The sequence below is a fragment of the Pteronotus mesoamericanus genome, unplaced genomic scaffold, assembly GCF_021234165.1.
Source record: "Pteronotus mesoamericanus isolate MK-2021 breed Mesoamerican mustached bat unplaced genomic scaffold, CSHL_Meso_final scaffold_582, whole genome shotgun sequence".
Lineage (NCBI taxonomy): Eukaryota > Metazoa > Chordata > Mammalia > Chiroptera > Mormoopidae > Pteronotus > Pteronotus mesoamericanus.
The window spans coordinates 2,308,191-2,325,629 of record NW_026555323.1 but is presented as its reverse complement, the minus strand read 5'-3'; the positions used below and the strand labels follow the sequence as shown (position 1 = coordinate 2,325,629).

The following is a 17,439-nucleotide window of genomic DNA, read 5'->3' as shown; positions in this document are numbered from 1 at the left end:
GGGCACCCGCAGTGGAGACCCTGTAGTGGCAGATGGCCTTGGTCAGGAAGGAAGGTCACCAAGAGACAGGTTGGTGTGTGATTCCATGGGATGTGCCATCTCTGTTTACTCCGATGTGATCATTAGCTTCCCAGGGATGTCTCTCGGCCCTGATGAGGCTGCCAGTTGCTGTCCACAGAGATGGCTGTAGGATCTGTGTATATGGTGCTACGGGAGTTGAGGATTGTTCTGATGGCCCAGCTTTTTCCTGGGAGTCTGTGTGGTGGCTCAGAATGTGGGTGCTTGGCTGCCAGGTGCAAGACCGGGGACTGATGAGTTCGTCGGAAAGGGCTGCTTTTTTCCCCCTGGAATATAACCTCTCTTTCCAGCTGTTTCTGGCATTCGTGAAAGGAGTGCTTGAGCTTCGTGAAATCCGTTGTGTTATCACCTGCCTAGTGCCGGGTCGCTTCTTGCATCCAGGTAGTTAGTCATGCAAAATGGAAATCTTCCAATGCTGAGCTCCCTGACACCGCAAGTGTGTGTAGTGACCGGAGCTACGTTTCTAGGACCTGCTCTTGCAAATGTGAGGAGGCTCCTTTGGTCAAGGCCACCGAGTATCGGAACATTTCCATAGAGGTCGGGACCTTGAATCTCCCTGGGTGAGCAGGTGCCTGGTTCCTGGACGCCATGTGCTCTGGTTTTGGTCGGTTTCTACCCAGGGTCATGGTGCATGAAGAAGAGCAGTTTTTGTCCGATTATCTGGTGAGTGAAAGGAAAATCAGGCTCAGTTGCTTGATGTGAACTCATTTGGCCACTGAAGACTAAGACAGGCTACTTCTTCCAGATTCCATTGGTGCCACCCATATGTGGGTGGTCTTTCAAGTGGACAAAATGTCGTAAGTTAACATCCACATCTACAGTCATGGCGAGGGTGTGAGTACAGTTGGTGTGCTTGTTCAGAAGGAGAAGCTGCAGAAGAGGAGTCTGTAGACTTTTAGGGAATGTCCCTGATTAAGTGCGCATGCTTTCTCTCAAGACCTCATCTTCTTTTTGGAGAAGCTGGGCAGGATTTAATGTATCTGGTCCCAGGTGGTGCTTGTTTAGGAGCTGAGTCCTCTGTCACGACCACACACACACACCCCGGCATACCTGCCTGTCCGATAGGTGTGTCTCACACGCCCGCAGCCACTCCTAAGGGACAGAGGTGCATGACAGACAGGGGCAAGGTGTACCTGGGGGAAGCATTAGCAGGGACCTTGTTACCTGAGAATCTGGGTGAGTGTCTCAACTGTGCATGTATCTCTCTACACTTCCCAGGTGGAGGGGCTGTGCCAGGCTCGCCGTCAGCTCTGAAGAGACACAACCTGCCCTTCCTTTGGGGGTGGAAGGTGTTCAGGAGTCCTGGAGGGAGTGGGACCCTGGGTGCACCAGGCGTGTGGATCCCTCAGGAAGGTAAGGTTCCCTCTGTTGTAGTTTGTGGCCATCACTTTAGATGTAATAGACCTGCTATAGAGATATCCTGTGCATGTGTGCCCCATGATTTTCCTCCAGGAGTGGATGGGCTGTCCCTCTTGCTCAGGGGCCTGGACCTTCATTCTCCACTGTGGTGGGGGCCTCAGATCTTGGGCTCACCCAGTGATGGCCCAGCCTGCCCTGGTCAGTTCCACAGCGCCCCAGAGCGTGCTCGGATCGATGATGACCCCCTCACACTGCATTCCTTGGAAAAGCTGAACAAAATGAGTGAGAACTCCAACCGTCGTCGTTCTCATCGGATCTGAGGTCCAGCACGTGGAGGCCCAGGGCAGACAGGGGCGAGGGACAGCGGCCCCGTGGTCACACGCATGCACGCTCCACGCAGGACATGAGCGTTTCAGAACCTGCAGTCTCTCTGTTGTATTTTCATTGTGTTAGTTTCTGAGTGTGTTGCTCAGATGTGCATGTGATTTCTCTGCACCTCCCAGGTGGGGTGGCCGTGGAAGCTCGCCGTCAGCCCATGAAGAGATCACCTGCCTTTCCTTTGATGTCCAGAGGTGCTCGGGAGTCCTGGATGGAGTGTGACCCTGGGTCTGCACTGTACATGTGGATCCCTCAGGAAGGTGAGATTTGATTTACCCACATTCTGCCATTTGCTTCGGGAATTCATTGACCTCATGTGGGCAGCCTGCCCGCACGTCCCCAGGGTTATGCTGAGTCTTATCTGAGAGTGGATGGACTGTCCCTCCTGCTCCTTGGCTGGGATCTGGGTGCTCCAGGACACCAGATGACACTGAGGTCACTGACTCATTAGGAAAGCCACCCCGGCTGACACACCCAAGTGTCATGCATCCCAGAGCGTGCTCGGATCAGTGATGACCCCCTCACACTGCATTCCTTGGAAAAGCTGAACAAAATGAGTGAGAACTCCAACCGTCGTCGTTCTCATCGGATCTGAGGCCCAGCACGTGGAGGGCCCAGGGCAGGCAGGGGCGAGGGACAGCGGCCCCTCGGTCATCCTCATGCACATGCCACCCAGGGCCTCAACATCAGAGAGCCTCCCACTGACCTTTTGTATTTTCAAGTCCTACGTTGGGTGTTTATGACCAGTGGTACTTCCCCGAATGCCCAGGCTTTTTTCTCGTCCACGAGCACATATTCTAGTCCTGACCGTGCTGCAGTGTAGCTGTGGCCGTGGCCCATGGGCCCTGTGGCCTTGATGTGTCTGTTCCAGGGCCTCGCTTCCCATGTAGCACTTCGTGTTCTATGTGTTGAGCCCAAAACATGCAGCTCTCATGGGTTGTGATTCTTGCTCCTGTGCTGGTCATTGTGAATCTGTCTTGCCTGTTGTCTAGATGAGGACCCTGAGCCACCACAAGACTGGGAGGAAGGTCGAGGGGTGCTGCAGCTGGCCGCATCTCTAATTCAACTAGTCACCCCATTTCCATGCCAGGTGGTCAGCCAGGGACTGTGCTCAGCCTCTAGCCCTGGAATCAAGGCCCTGTCATGGCCGATGGCCCTGATTGGAATGGAAGGTCTAGGAGAGGACGGGGATAGTGTGTAGGGTGGTTCCATTGGATGTACTGTCTCACTGTGCTCCTGTGACGTCTCTGTCATCAGATTTCAGGGACCCCTCTTGTCCTTGATGGTGGACACTGTGGGTGCCTCACAGGGACGATGTCAGCGTGCTGATTGTGGTCTCTGGGTTCTGACCTTTGCTCACTTAGTGGTTCCATTGTAATTTGTAGCGTTAGTATTATTTTTCCTAGTATTTTTGAAGAGTTCCGTGGCTGTCATCCAGCCATCTCTGGTCTGAATGGCTTGGTCAGTATTTTCTTTGTCATTTTTCCCCTCTGGTTGGAAGCTTCCCAGGTCAAAGCCTCCCCAGGAGGGTGCTGTGTCAAGGCACAAGTGTCTCCCATTTTTCTCAGAGGCCTTGAGATTTACCATTTGGTGCCAGCATGTGACCACGTCAGAGCCTGTGAGCGCCGAGATCCCCAGACACAGCCATGAACAGATTTCTGCCTTGGACACGTATTATGCTTTGTAATTCTTCCTCCTGTCCCGTGAATGGTGCATCGGAGCTCTGAGGTCAAGGGCAAATTCACATGTAGAAGGAGTTAGCAGAGCCTTGAGTCGTATGGGGTTGCCACAGACAGTGTGGAAATGTTTATGACTTTGTCCCCTGCTTGTCCCTGCTGCCCAGGGTGGCCTCACATTTAAGGTTACGTTGAGGGAGATTGCCCAGCCAGAAGAAGATGCTATTTGACAAGGCTCCCTTAGTATTTGAACATTTCCTTGAATGTCAGAGCCGCGAATTCCACTGGATGGGAAATGTCTGTGGTCTCTGCATAAGAGGGTGGACTCGTGTCAAATGTGTTCACTGTTTGAGTCCCAGTGGGTAAAGACCGTAAACACACCTGTGGTTTCACTTTTTCCTTTGAGGGCTCATTGTGTACAAAGAGGTCCCTACCTGAGGTCACTTGGCCCCTCTCTATGAACTTGGGCTTGCGTAGCTGGTGTGCTCACAGTACTAGGTGTGCTGTCAGTGGTCTCATTTTGTGTGTGTGGGAGGGGTGGTCTCTATGTTTCTGTCAAGTTCAGGTCCCCTGTGACAATAAGCTTGGGGGCAAAGTCCAACTTCACTCCGCGTGAAAGTCATTTATAGTAGGTACAAAGAGTCAGCATGCAATTGTTTGTTCGGAAGGCGTGGCTATTGGATTGGAGTCCTTGGCCCATTTTAGGATCCTTATGGGGTCTAAGTTTCCGTCTTTCATGTTTTTCAAAGAAATGGGTCTTCCTTCGATGGCAGCAGCCAGTGTGGCTAGCATTCCGTGCCAGGGCTCACTTGTTCAGATGAGGAGGCCGCCACACATGAACACGTGCAACCTATTTGCAGACTGACCCACGCGTGTGGTATCACACCCAGCGTACATTATACCTCGGGGGCAGAAGGACGCGATGATCAGATGCAAGCGCTGCCAAGGCGGAGAGGATGACATGGATTCATTACCTGAGGTCATGCGTACGTGTCTCAAACATGCATATGATTTCTGTCCCCTTCTCAGGTGGAGCTGCAACGCAAGGTTCTTTGTTGGCCTAGAAATGGAGACCTCTTTGTTCCTAGATGACCTAGGTCCCCCGGAGTCCCTGAGGAGGTGTGACCCTGAGTGAGCCCCCTGCCTGGGGCTTAATTACGAAGGTAAGAGTTCCTGTGCTCCATGTCTAGTTATTAGCTTTTCAATTTTTTAGAGCTGCCTGAGGTGGTTTGTTCGGGTGTCCTGAAAGGCACATGGGGCTCCCCTCCAAGAGTGACTGCGTGTCCCTCTTGCTCAGTGGCTGGGATCTGGATCCTATAGGGCACCAGAGGATGCTGAGCTCATGGCTCAATGAGCCACCCTACCGGCCTTGCTAAATTTCCAACATCCCAGAACGTGCTCGGATCGATGATGACCCCCTCACACTGCATTCCTTGGAAATCTGAACAAAATGAGTGAGAACTCCAACCGTCATTCTCATCGGAGCTGAGGTCCAGCACGTTCAGTGCCCAGGGACAGTGAGAGTGAGGGACAGCTTACTTTTCATCACACACTGTTGCAAACACCACCCAGGACGTCAGCTTTTGAGCTCATCCTTGTGAGAGTCAGTGTGTTCTCCCCTATTGTGGGGTGTCCATGATCGGCAGGTTCTTGTGGGAACATCCAGCCTTTGTTGACATGGTGGCCCTCGTAGCATTTTAGTCATAGGCCTTAGAGAGTGTGGCATTGGCCTTGGCCCAGTTACCTGGGTCTGTGTTGGCCAGGTTTCTTCTTCAGAATTATCTCCCGATGGCCTGACTTCTCATTGGAGTCCAGGCATTTTTGACTCCTCCAAGCAGTTTGCGGCCTGTTGCAGATAATTAGGGCACGATGCTGCAGCTGGATCTCCCTGTTTGTAACACACCCACTACGCCCCCATGCATGCTGACCAGCCATGGGCTGTGCTGTGTTCCAAGCAGTGAAGACTTTAGTTTCTTCTTCCTTCTTAAATTTTTTAAATTATTAAATGTAGAGAGGGAGGAGGAGCAGGAAGGAGGGGGGAGAGAGAGAGAGACACTGATTTGTTGTTCCACTCGTTGAAGCCTTCATAGGTTGATTCTTAGATGCGTCCTGACTGGAGATTGAACATTTAAGTGTGGTGTATCAAGAGACAATGCTGTAACCAACTGAGCTACCTGGCCAGGGTGTCTCTGTAGTTTCTGATTCCTTGTCCAGGAAGGGACAGGTTGGTGTGCGATTCAATGAGATGTACTGTCTGCGTTTGCTCAAATGAGAATCACTATTTTCCCAGGGATAGTTCTTGGCCCCAGTGAGGCTGCCAAGTGCTGTCTATGTGGGTCGGCTTCAGGACACTTGTATTTGCTGCTACGGTGGATGCAGGTAGCTCAGTTGATGTCTCCATTTCAGAGTGGTGCCCAGTGGCTCTACTTCCAGTACCTTGTTGAGGTCCTGTGGCTTTTTACACCCAGCTAGTTGGCTCCTACTTCACATGGCATAGTGAAACGTTCCCCTTGGACCCTTGGCTGATTGTGTGTGACCCTAGGTAGGCCTGGTGATCTTCAGGTCAAAGGGTTTCTACTGGTGCCTTCACTGGCATTGAAGTCTCAGATTTTCTCTAGATGGTCTAGACTTTTCCCTGGAATTCTGTGGGCTTGGCACATACTGGGGATGCTGTGCTGTCAGGTGCTGTCCCACATAGTGACAAATCCTTCAGAAAAGGCCACTTTTGGTTTTTTTGGAAGATACGGTGTGTTTTAATTCTTGCTCTTGCCTTGGCGAATGGCACATTTGAGCTTCGTGAGGTACATTTTGCTATTACCTGCCAAGAGTTGGGTCGTTTGATGAATCCCAGGTTGTTCCCTCATGAAAGAGGAAAATCTTTATGGCTTTGGTCCCTCGGAGGCTGCTTCTGCGGGGTACAGTTGATGCCACCAGATGGGTTTGGTGGTGGTATTCTGGCTATCACTGGGTTCTGTCTGGTGGCAGAATGTAGACGTTGACACCACATCCACAATGAGGAAGTCAGTGTAAGAACGATGGGTGTGACTTGTTCAGAAGGGACCTCTGTGAAAGGAGTCCATGCACTAGTGTAAAATCTGCCCAGTTGGGGTTTGCATGTAATGTTAGAGTTCTGGGCCCAAGGCGTAATTTTTCAGGAGCCGAGCCCTCTGCACAGGACCACATGCACACACATCTGCATACCTGCCTACGTCATGGTGTCACACACGGCCGCAGTCACTCCTGAGGCACAGAGGAGCATGGCAGGGAGATGCAAGGCTTACCCCGGGGGGAAATGTTGGTGAGCATGTTATTAAATGACCATCTGAGTACATTTCTCAAATGTGCATGTGATTTCTCTACACTTTCAGGGTCGAGGGGCCGTGCAAGACTCACCGTCAGCCATGAAGACACAACCTCCCTTTCCTTTGATGGGCGGAGCTGCGCAGGAGTCCTGGAGGGTGTGTGAGCCTGCTTGCGCACCGTGCCTGTGGATCCTTCAGGAAGGTAAGATTCCTTCTGCCCCAAGTTCTACTGTTTGCTTCAGGATTTCATAGGCCTGAAAGAGGCAGCCTGTCCACATGTCACTGAGTGGCATGTGGTTTTTGCTCAAGAGTGGACTGACTGTCCCTCTTGCTCAGTGGCCGGGACTGGGATGCTCCAGGCCACTCGGAGGCTACTGAGGTCATTGCTCCATATATGAGCCCTCCAGCCTGCCTCTCCTTCCAAGAGCGTGCTCGGATCTATGATGACTCCCTCACAATGCATTCCTTGGAAAAGCTGAACAAAATGAGTGAGAACTCCAACCGTCGTCGTTCTCATCGGATCTGAGGTCCAGCACGTGGGGAGCCCCGGGCAGGTAGCAGTGAGGGACAGCTGCCCCTTGGTCACACGCATGGAAGCACCACCCAGGGCCTTAGCACCAGAGAGCCTCCTGACTGACTGATTGTATTCTCATGTCTCTAGTTGGGTGTCTATGGTCAATGGGTGAATGACCGCTCATTTAGTGTTGGCAATTAGCACAGTTTCTGACGCAACAGTGGTAGTGTGGTGTGGGCACAGGCCCTTCGAGACCATGGCCTGGATGTGTCCTGGCCATAATCTTGCTTCAGATGCAGCCCTTGGGGGCGCTCTGGTGGAGCCCAAGAGAGAAGCTTCCATGATTACTCATTAGATCCCTAGGCTTGGCAATTTGAGCACTTCTTGCTTTTGACCCTGAGGATGATGGAGGCCCCATGGGGTTGGGGTGGGAACAGAGGGACAGTTAGATCCTGGTGCTGCAGTTGGCTGCTCCTCTGATTCAACTACTCACCCACAGTGGCCAACCAGGGAGTATGCTGTGGACACAGCTCGGAAATCAAAACGCTGTGATGGCTCACAGTCTAGGCAGAAGCAGAAGGTCAATCAGAGGACGCGTTATAGTGTCGCTCCATGGGTTTCCTTGGAACTTCCTGTCTCCTTGTGTTTCCACCAAAGTCATTGGATTTCGGGGACCTCTCAGGCTCTTGAAGCGACGTAAGGCACATTCATCCCACCGAGGGCTCAGCGTTCCTGAATGTGACACTGTGGTTTCCAACGTTTGTTCAGTGATGTTTCATTCCACCATAGTGGCATTTTTCTCCTAGCATATTGTAAGAGGTCCACTGGCCCATGGCTTGGTTTGAATGGGTTGGCCAACATTCCCTTTGTCCTCTCTCCTCTTGACAGGGAGCTTCCCATGTTACTGTGCTACCTGGAAGGTGCCACTTTCTTGGCACTTTGCCTCCCACTCTGCTCAGAGGCTTCAGATTCCCCAGTGGCAACCTGTGGATGTAGCAGGGACTGTGGATGCTAAGGGACCAGGCACACAGCTATGGATGTATTTCTACCTTGGAAATGTTCACAGGCCCTTGGTCATAAGATGTATTTTCTTTAGGTCTCCCTGCTGCCCTGTGGATGAAGGAGTGGAGCTCAGACAGGTCATTTGTCCTGTACCTATGCTGAGAGATCAGTCACATTTGAGTCCCGTGGGGTCAGCATGTGTAGTGTCCTTGGAGGGGTTTTCACCCTGGTTTCAATTAGGTTTTTATTCTGAGTGGCGTGTGGCGAAGACCACGAATATTGCTCAGGTTTCTCTGCATCCATGGAGGGCCTTTGGCTTAGTTAGCAAGGAGGGGGGCCAGGCCTGAAGTCACCTGGCCACTTTAGATGACGACAGGGTACTTTGGAGTCATAGCTCCTGTGCTAATGGTGCCAGGCTCTGTGTCGTCGGTTGGTTGGTTTCGGGGGTCGCTGTGTGTCCATCAGGTCTGGGTCACTTACGACAGTTTTCAGGGATGAAATGTCAATGTAGACTTCCCATCCAGAAGTGTGCCTGCGGAATCACTATGCTTTGTGTACTGTAAAGAGTGGTTCTGACCAATGTCACCCTTGGCCTGTGTGAGCAGCGCCAGGTGGTCAGATTTCACTTTTATTAGTTTTGAAGAAACTTGGTTCCCTTTGTTGGGAGACAGGCCTGTAGCTGGGGATCTCAGCTCGGGTCTTGCTCATTCAACTGAGGAGGCCTCTGCTCGCACATACATGCAATGCATTTGAAGACCGACCTACACGCATGACATCACACCTGCCTCCGCCATTCCTCAGGGACAGAAGTATGACAGTCACATGCAACTCCCGTGAAGGAGGGAGAGGATGATGTGCATTAATGACTTGAAAACCTGTATATATTTCTCAAACGTGTACGTTTTTTGTACTTCTCAGGTGGAGTCACGGTGCAGAGTTCATTGTCAGCCAACAGAACACGCTCGTCCTGCTCCTGGATGACTGGACGGCCCCGGGAGTGCCAGCTTCTGTGTGGCCCTGCGTGCGCACCGGGCCTGGGGATCGCTCAGGAGGGTAAGCTTTCCCCTGGTCCATGTCCAGCCATCTGCTCTCTGATACCCAAGAGGTGCTAGAGGTGGCTCATGTTTTTGTCCCCAGTGGCATGTAGGGTGAGTGACCCTCTTGCTTAAGTGCCTTTGATCTTGATTCTTTTGGCAACTGGAGGACCCTGAAATCTTAGACTCGCACCGTGAGTCGATAGCTGGCACCGCTCAGTTTTCTGGCGTCCAGAACACGCTCAGATCGGTGACGACCCCCTCACAGTGCATTCCTTGGAAAGATGAACAAAATGAGTGAGAACTGGATACCGTCGTTCTCATCGGATCTGAGGTCCAGCACGTGCAGGGCCCTGGGGACAGTTAGAGTGAGGGACAGCTGCCCCTTGGTCATACTCCTGCACACACCGCCCAGCACATCAGCCTTTGAGTGCCTTCTGTCTCAGGGCCAGTGGCTTCACCGCTGTGGCTGGCTCTCCCTCGGTCAAAGGTTCTGGTTTGAACGGGTCAGTCTTGTTGGGGTATCCATGTAGCATTTTGGTCCCAGGAAGTGGTGTTAGCTGACCCTCATGTTGTGGATCTCTTTTGGCCATGTTCTCAGTTCAGATGTAGCTACCGATGGGTCTCTCTTTGGCCAAAGAGCAATGCTGCCCTGCTCCTGATTAGAGCCCCAGGCCTGCAGGTAGCAACACCTGTTCTTGCCACTTGACTTGGTGGGGAATTGGGTTCCTTAAGATGTTGGCAGCACCTTCTAGATGACTGTCTTCGGTGCTGCAGTTGGAAGCTCTTGTCTGTGACGTACTTGCCCAGTGCACGCTCGTGGCGGCCATCCGTGCACTGTGCTGTTCTCCACGCCTGAAGCGCAGATCTGTGGGGGGCGATGGGCAGGACAGGAAGGGCAGACAACTGAGAGGACAGGTGGGAGTGTAATGTCACCTGCTTCCGTGGGATGTGCTGTTTCCATTTGACCCAAAGGTGGTCATCGGCTCTGCAGCATTTCTCTTGGCCCTGAGGGGTCGACGGGGGGCCTGCTAGGGGCTGTTGAGGGCCCTTGTGAAGATGGCCCTGTGGTGGATGCAGTGTGGTCACTTGGTGTCTCCATTTCAGACAGTGGAGCTCAGTTGCCTGTCCGCAGCCCATTGAGTTGGTCCGGCGGCCATCACGGGGCACGTCCCTTAGGGGTGCATGCCCTTTGACCCTTCCCCCTGTTAAGGTCTGTCCGTTTTAAGGTCAGTGTACATCTTCAGTGGGATGTGACTTCCTTAGCACAGGTAGGTCACAGTTTTTTCTGGCAGGTTAGATTTTTTCCCAGCGGATACCAGCAGGCGTCGCGGAGGCCATGTGCGCTGTGACTGCCAGGGGCTCAATGGTCCTGGGAAAACATCCATGGTTTTTTAGGTAGAACAAATGTACTATTGCATTGCTTGTTCTTGTATTTATGAAAAGACTATTTGAGCTTTGTGAGGTTTATTTTGATATCATATGCCAGGGGTGGGGCCACGTGTTGTAGCCACATAGTTGACTCATGCAAAATCCAGACCTTCTATGTATATGCTCCCTAATACTCATTCCACCATATTAGGTGTAGTGGTAGAGGTTGCTTTTCCTGTGCCTTCCCTGGGAGGCATAAGGATGCTGCTTTGGTTAAGGCAGCAGGTGTTGTATTATTTCTGCAAAGGTAGGGCCTTCAGTCTCCTTGGATGAGCAGATACCTGATCCCTGGAGGGGAATGTGCCCTAGTTGCTGTCACTTCCTACCCTGGGGCATGGTGGGTAAATAGGACACATTCCTGTCTGGTTACCCATTGGCCCACGATGACAATTATTAAGCTTAGTTATTACAAAGCTTTGCCCATCCTGAACTTGTTTGGCCACTTAAGACCAAGAAGGCCACTTCTGCCATATGCCATTGGTGCCACTGTATGGGGGGATTTTGTTGCCTAGGCTGTCACTGGTTTCTGTCAAGTGTGGTTTACCTGTGACAGCTTGCAGATCAAGTGCATCCATGTTGACATCACATCCAAGGTCAGGAAGCGGGTGCACGTGGAATTGCTGTGATGTGTTCAGAAGGAGAAGCTGTAAGAGAAGGAGTCTGGTGACTGTTGGAGAAGCCTCTTGAGGCCGCAGTGTGCACCCTTTATTTTGAAGGCCCTATCTTGCTATGTTGGGAAGCAGGCTGTGAATCTAGGGATCTGGGCCCAAGATGTACTTGTTGAGGAGCTGAGTCCTCTGCTCAAGGCCACACGTGCACATACCTGTGTACCTGCCTGCCTCACGGTGTCACACACCTGCAGTCACTCCTAAGGGACAGGGGTGCATGACAGGGAGATACAAGGCTTCCCCAGAGGAAAATGTTTGGTAAGCATCTTGTTAAATGAGCATCTGAGTACTTTTCTTAAATGTGCATGTGATTTCTCTACACTTCCCAGGTGGAGTGGCCGTGCAAGACTCACCAGCAGCCATGAAGACCCAACCTCCTTTTCTTTGAATAATTGGAGATGTGCGGGAGCCCTGGAGGGAGCGTGACCCTGGGTGTGCACCGTGTTCACAGATCCCTCAAGAAGGTAAGCACTTCTCTGCCCCCAGTTCTCCCATTTGTTTCAGGATTTCATAGACCTGATAGAGGCAGCCTGTCCACATGGCACTGAGTGGCATGTGGTTTTTGCTCAAGAGTGGACTGACTGTCCCTCTTCCTCAGTGGCTGGAACCTGGATGCTCCAGGCCGGTGTCCAATGTGAGGTCACGATCCAACTGAGCGAGCAGCCCAGCTGGCCTCGCCAGAATTTTCAGTCCTTGAAGAACGTGCTCGGATCGATGATGACCCCTTCACACTGCATTCCTTGGAAAAGCTGAACAAAATGAGTGAGAACTCCAACCGTCGTCGTTCTCATCGGATCTGAGGTCCAGCACGTGGGGGGCCCAGGGACAGTTAGAGTGAGGGACAGCTGCCCCTCAGTCACACTCATGCACGCATCATGCGGGGTGTCGGCATCAGAGAGCCTCCTGACTGTGAGGAGTTGTATGTCTTTAGTCGGGTATTTATGATCAAGAGTGTCTGTCCAGGCTTCTATGTTGTCAGCCAGCACATATTCTGGTCCTGACAGCGGTGCGGTGTGGCTGGGGCACGGGCCCATGGAGACCATGGCCAGGATGTGCCTTGGCCAGGCCCTTGCTTCAGAAATAGCCCTTGGGGTTCTGTGTGGGGCCAAGGAGCAAAAGCTGCCATCATTTCAGACTAGAGCCTCCAACCTGGCCTGCTGTGAACCTGTTCTTGCCTTTTGGCTCTGTGAAGACAATGGAGCCACCACGGGATTGGGGTCAGGGACAGATGGATGATTAAGCCCTGTTGCTGCATTGGCAGCTCCTGTAATTAACCACTCATGTGGTCCTCATTGCCAGGATGCCCACCATGGACACAGCTCTAAACTCAAGCCATTATTTGGAGGTCCAGTGACCGCAGGTTCTAGTGCAATTGCTGGTTCTTCCATGGGTCATACTCTTCCCATTTTTTCCAGACACAGTCTTCAGGTTCGGTGGGATTTCTCTTGTCCCTGATGGGCTGCCAGTCGTTGCGATTAAGGGATGTGTCCAGGGCCCTTGGCTATGGTGCTCTGGGAGATCAAGCCTCACCACCTGGCGTCTTCTTGGTCTATCAGTGGTTCTACTGTAGCACATTGAGGATGTCCCATGGCCCCCATCCCGGCCAGACAGCTGGCCAGCCCTGTCTCAGATGACTTAGGCAAAAATTCTCTTTGGCCCTTTGCCCTAATGAGAAAGTGAAATCCTAAGGAAAAGGTGCTTCTTCAGGGTGGTTAAGCGTTCCTGGGACCAGCATCTTGCACCTTCTTCAGATGGCATAGAGTCGTCACGGGCCACCCTTGAACGTGGCAGAGCCTGTGAGTGTTGGGGCTCAACATGAACTACCCAGGACTGACGACACCCTTGGACAATGTCCACATCTTTGTGTGCAACAGATGTGCTTTATTTTGATCTTTGTCCTCTTTTTCTGTGAATGAAGCACTTCGGTTCTGTGCGGCCGCTTGCGTTACTACCTGCAAGGGTGCGGTCACTTAATGAATCCCAGGCCGTGGACTCAGGGAAAATGAAGTCTTTGACGTCTGTCCTTCCCTTTGCTCACTGTCCCAGAAGGGGTGTAGTGACTGAGGGTGCACTCCAGGCCCTTGCACTATGGGGCCCAAGAGGCTGCTGTGGTCAAGGCTGCCGAGTGTTGGAACATGCGCACTAAGTCCAGGTCCTTGAATCTCCCTGGATGAGCAGGTGCCTGGTCCCGGGAGGGGCATGTGCCCTGGTTTCGGTCAGTTTCTACCCTGGGTCATGGAGGGTGATTAGGAGCCATTTCTATCTGGTTTCCTGCTGGCCCGTGAGGACAGTTAGTCTTAACGGCCTCGAGGACTCGCTTGGCCTGAGCTCCGTAGGCCAATGGAGACTAAGTCAGGCGTTGTCTGTTAGGTGCCATTGGTGCCACCTGTATGTGGGGGTTTGTTCTTGGGGTCACTGGGTTCTGTCAAATGCGGGTTACCTCTTGACATCTTGTAGGCACACAGTGTCCAAGTTGACGTCAGTTTCATGGCTAGGAGAAGGGTATACACAGAGTTGGTGTGATTTGTTTAGAGGGATAGGCTATGGAAGGAGTGTGTCTACAGGCTATGGTAGAACCTCTTGAAGCCAGATCTCCATCCTTTCTTCTGAAGGCTCTCAGCCTTTGTTGGCCATAGTGCTAGGGATGTGGGCCCAGAGTCCTTGTTGAGGAGCTGAGCCCTCTGCACAGGGCCATGGGGCACACACCCCTGCATAAAGCCTACCTCATGGTGTCACACACGCCTGCAGTCACTCCTAAGGGACAGAGGTGCATGACAGGCAGGTGCAAGGCTTACCTGGGAGACAAGATGGCATGGGTCTTGTTCCCTGAGAATCACAGTATGTTTCTTACACGTGCATGTGATTTCTCTACACTTCCCAGGTGGAGTCGCTGTCCAAGTCTCGCCATCAGCCATGAAGAGACAACCTGCCTTTCCATTGACGGTTGGAGGTGCTCTGGAGGCCTGGAGGGAGCGTGTCCCTGCCTGAGCACCGTGCCCTTGGATCACTCAGAAAGGTAAGCATTTCTCTACCTTTGTTCTGCCATTCACTTTAGAATTTCATCTGTTTGCTATGGGAAGCCTGTCCACATGTCCCCAGGGGTAAGCTGGACTTTGCTCAATGAGTGGATGGACTGTCCCTCTTGCTCAGTGGCTGGGATCTGGGTGCTTCAGGCCGGTGTACGATGATCAGGTGACTGGCTTATTGGGTGAGCCTCCCAGGCTGCCTTGCCTGAGTGTCCAGCGCCCCAGAGCGTGCTCGGATCAATGATGACCCCCTCACAGTGCATTCCTTGGAAAAGCTGAACAAAATGAGTGAGAACTCCAACCGTCGTCGTTCTCATCGGATCTGAGGTCCAGCACGTGGAGGCCCAGGGCTGACAGGGGCGAGGAACAGCGGCCCCTCGGTCGTACATAAGCAATTCAGAATCTCCAGTCTCACTTTTGTATTTTCTTTGCCTTAGTTTCCGAGTACGTTGCTCAAATGTGCATGTGATTTCTCTGCACCTCCCAGGGTGGGTGGCTATGCAAGGCTCGCCATCAGCCATGAAGAGACGACCTGCCTTTGCTCTGACGCCCAGAGGTGCTCGGGAGTCCTGGAGGGAGTGTGTCCGTGGGTGAGCACCGTGCCTGTGGATCCCTCAGGAAGGTAAGATTTCCTCTGCCCCGTGTTCTGCCTGTCTACTTACTATTTAACAGACTCCGTAGAGTGGTGGCTTTTCTACATGTCCCCCGTCACATACAGGGATTTCCTCTCAGAATGGGGTGACTGTTCCTCGTGCTCAGGGACTCAGATCTGCATACCTCACGCTCCTGCAGGGCTCTGAGGTCATTGGTTTACCCACTGGCCTGTTCATCCTCCCTTCCTACATTTCCCTGCGTCCAGAACGTGCTTGGATCGATGATGACCCCCTCACAGTGCATTCCTTGGAAATCTGAACAAAATGAGTGAGAACTCCAACCGTCGTCGTTCTCATCGGATCTGAGGTCCAGCACGTGGAGGCCCAGGGCAGGCAGGAGTGAGAGACATCTGGCCCTTGGTCACACACATGCACACGCCACCCAGGGCCCCAGTATCAAGAAGCCTCCTGACTGACCGTATTTTCATGTCTTCCGTTGGGTGTTTATGGTCGGTGGTGTTCAGGCGAATAGCCAGGCTTTTTGTCCTGTCGGCTCGCACGTATTCTAGTCCTCACAATGTTGCAATGCATCGGTGGCGCAGGACCACTGAGACCATGGCCCGGATGTGTCCTGGCCAAGATTGGAGGTCAGGTTTAGTCCTGGAATGTCTGTGTGGGGAATGGAAGTTCACAGGCTTCTTTGGTTTCTGATTAGAGCCCCCGGCCTGGCAAATTGTGACCCTGTTGTTGCCTTGTGACGGGTCAGATAATTGGAGCTCATCATAGGTTTGGGGATGGGGACAGAGGGATGATTCGGCCATAGTGAGCTTCTCTAGTTTAACTACTCTTCCAATCCTCGTGCCAGGTGGCCCGCCTTGCACAGTGTGCTGTGGGCCTGGCTCTGAAATGAAGTCTGTCTGGTGGCTGATGGCCTTCTCAGAAACAGAGGTCTTGAAGAGGACAGATCATAGTATGTGGTTACAGAGTCTTCCATGGAATCTCCTGTCTCACTTTATTTTAACTGTCATCATCATGGGATTTCAGGGTCCTCTCCAGGCGTACCTTGGGTGCCTGCCAAGGAAGGTGCAGCGTTCTCGAGTCTGACATCGTGGTGTCTGACCATTGGTGACTTCTGTTCCCAGAGCACAGTAGTGGTGTCAGGATGTTTTCCTAGTATATTTGAAGGTGTCCAGTGACCGATCCCTGCTCATCATCATCCCTGAATGGAATGGCTTGGCCAACATTCCCTTTGTCCTTTCTCCTCTTGGCTGGGAGCTGCCTAAGTCAAAGTGCTACCTAGGAGGGCGCTGCCTTCTTGGCACTGTTGTCTGTCATTTTGTTCAGAGGGATTGAGATTTTACAGTGGAAGTCTGTGGGCGTGGCAGAGGCTGTGGGCGTGGCAGCAACTGTGTGCCCTAAGATCCCAGGCTCCCTGCCTTGGTTGTGTTTCTATTCTGGAAAAGGTCCAAGTGCTCTTGGTTAGGAGGAGATGTACTTGTTTTGGCTCTTCCTCCTCTTCTAGTGGATAAAGCACTGGAGCTCTACAGTGTCCCTGGTGGTGGTCCCATGCTGATGAGAGGTCACACTTTGGGTCCCATGGCGCTGACCTGTGCTGTGTCTCCAGATGAGACTGTGTCCCAGTTTCAAATGGGTTTGGTTCTGATCATAGTGGGTGAACACCACGAATCCCCTGCAGTGTCCCTTCGTCTGCCTGCCGAGGGCGTAGGGTTGGTAGCATGAGCAGCTGCCTGGTCTGGAGCTGCCTGGCACCTTACCACTGCGACAGGCTACTTTGGCCCTGCTGCTACTGCCACGCCCGTGGGGCCAGGCTGTTCGGTGGCCTCGGTGTTTCATGGGCACTGTGTTTCCAGCACGTGAGCTTCCCGTGGGAATGTTTTCAGGGCCCACACGTCTGCACTGCCCTCGCATCTGCAGTTACTAAGACACACACAGAGACTGGGTGTGCTTTGTGTGTTCAGAAGGAGGGGCTGTGAGAGAAGGTGTCCCTGGAACCACTTAGCAGCCCCATGCGGTCAAGCTTTTATATTTTTTAAAGCAATGGGTCTTCCTTCGATGGGAGGCAGCATGTGTGTCCACGGATCTGAGCACAGCGCTCGCTTGTTCAGTTGAGGAGGCCTCTGCCCATGAACACATGCAGCATATTTGTAGAGTGCCCTACACGCATGGTATGACACTTGTATTCAGTTATGTGTCAGGGACAGAAGTAGGTGACATTCAGTAGCAAGACCCAGTAAGGGGAAGAGGATGAAATGGATCTTGTTAGTTGTATGTTTCTTAAATGCACATATGATTTCTGTTCCCTTCTCAGGTGCAGCTGTGATACAAGGTTTTTTGTTGGCCCAGAAATGAAGACCTCT

At 52.4% G+C, this 17,439-nt stretch overlaps 8 non-coding genes across 8 annotated transcripts; all 8 read left to right on the top strand.

The window, feature by feature from the left end:
* The first annotated feature begins 1,665 nt into the window (after positions 1 to 1,665).
* LOC129061356 (small nucleolar RNA SNORD116) lies at positions 1,666 to 1,762 on the top strand. The gene has a single exon (XR_008528185.1). It is a non-coding gene; the product is annotated as a small nucleolar RNA SNORD116 (small nucleolar RNA).
* A 556-nt stretch (positions 1,763 to 2,318) lies between these two features.
* LOC129061302 (small nucleolar RNA SNORD116) lies at positions 2,319 to 2,415 on the top strand. The gene has a single exon (XR_008528134.1). It is a non-coding gene; the product is annotated as a small nucleolar RNA SNORD116 (small nucleolar RNA).
* A 2,477-nt stretch (positions 2,416 to 4,892) lies between these two features.
* LOC129061348 (small nucleolar RNA SNORD116) lies at positions 4,893 to 4,985 on the top strand. Its single transcript, XR_008528177.1, has one exon. It is a non-coding gene; the product is annotated as a small nucleolar RNA SNORD116 (small nucleolar RNA).
* Positions 4,986 to 7,227: 2,242 nt separating this feature from the next.
* On the top strand, positions 7,228 to 7,324 carry LOC129061353 (small nucleolar RNA SNORD116). Its single transcript, XR_008528182.1, has one exon. It is a non-coding gene; the product is annotated as a small nucleolar RNA SNORD116 (small nucleolar RNA).
* Positions 7,325 to 9,587: 2,263 nt separating this feature from the next.
* Positions 9,588 to 9,681, top strand: LOC129061299 (small nucleolar RNA SNORD116). The gene has a single exon (XR_008528131.1). It is a non-coding gene; the product is annotated as a small nucleolar RNA SNORD116 (small nucleolar RNA).
* A 2,469-nt stretch (positions 9,682 to 12,150) lies between these two features.
* Positions 12,151 to 12,247, top strand: LOC129061360 (small nucleolar RNA SNORD116). Its single transcript, XR_008528189.1, has one exon. It is a non-coding gene; the product is annotated as a small nucleolar RNA SNORD116 (small nucleolar RNA).
* Positions 12,248 to 14,702: 2,455 nt separating this feature from the next.
* LOC129061296 (small nucleolar RNA SNORD116) lies at positions 14,703 to 14,799 on the top strand. Its single transcript, XR_008528128.1, has one exon. It is a non-coding gene; the product is annotated as a small nucleolar RNA SNORD116 (small nucleolar RNA).
* Positions 14,800 to 15,336: 537 nt separating this feature from the next.
* Positions 15,337 to 15,432, top strand: LOC129061352 (small nucleolar RNA SNORD116). Its single transcript, XR_008528181.1, has one exon. It is a non-coding gene; the product is annotated as a small nucleolar RNA SNORD116 (small nucleolar RNA).
* Positions 15,433 to 17,439: the final 2,007 nt, after the last annotated feature.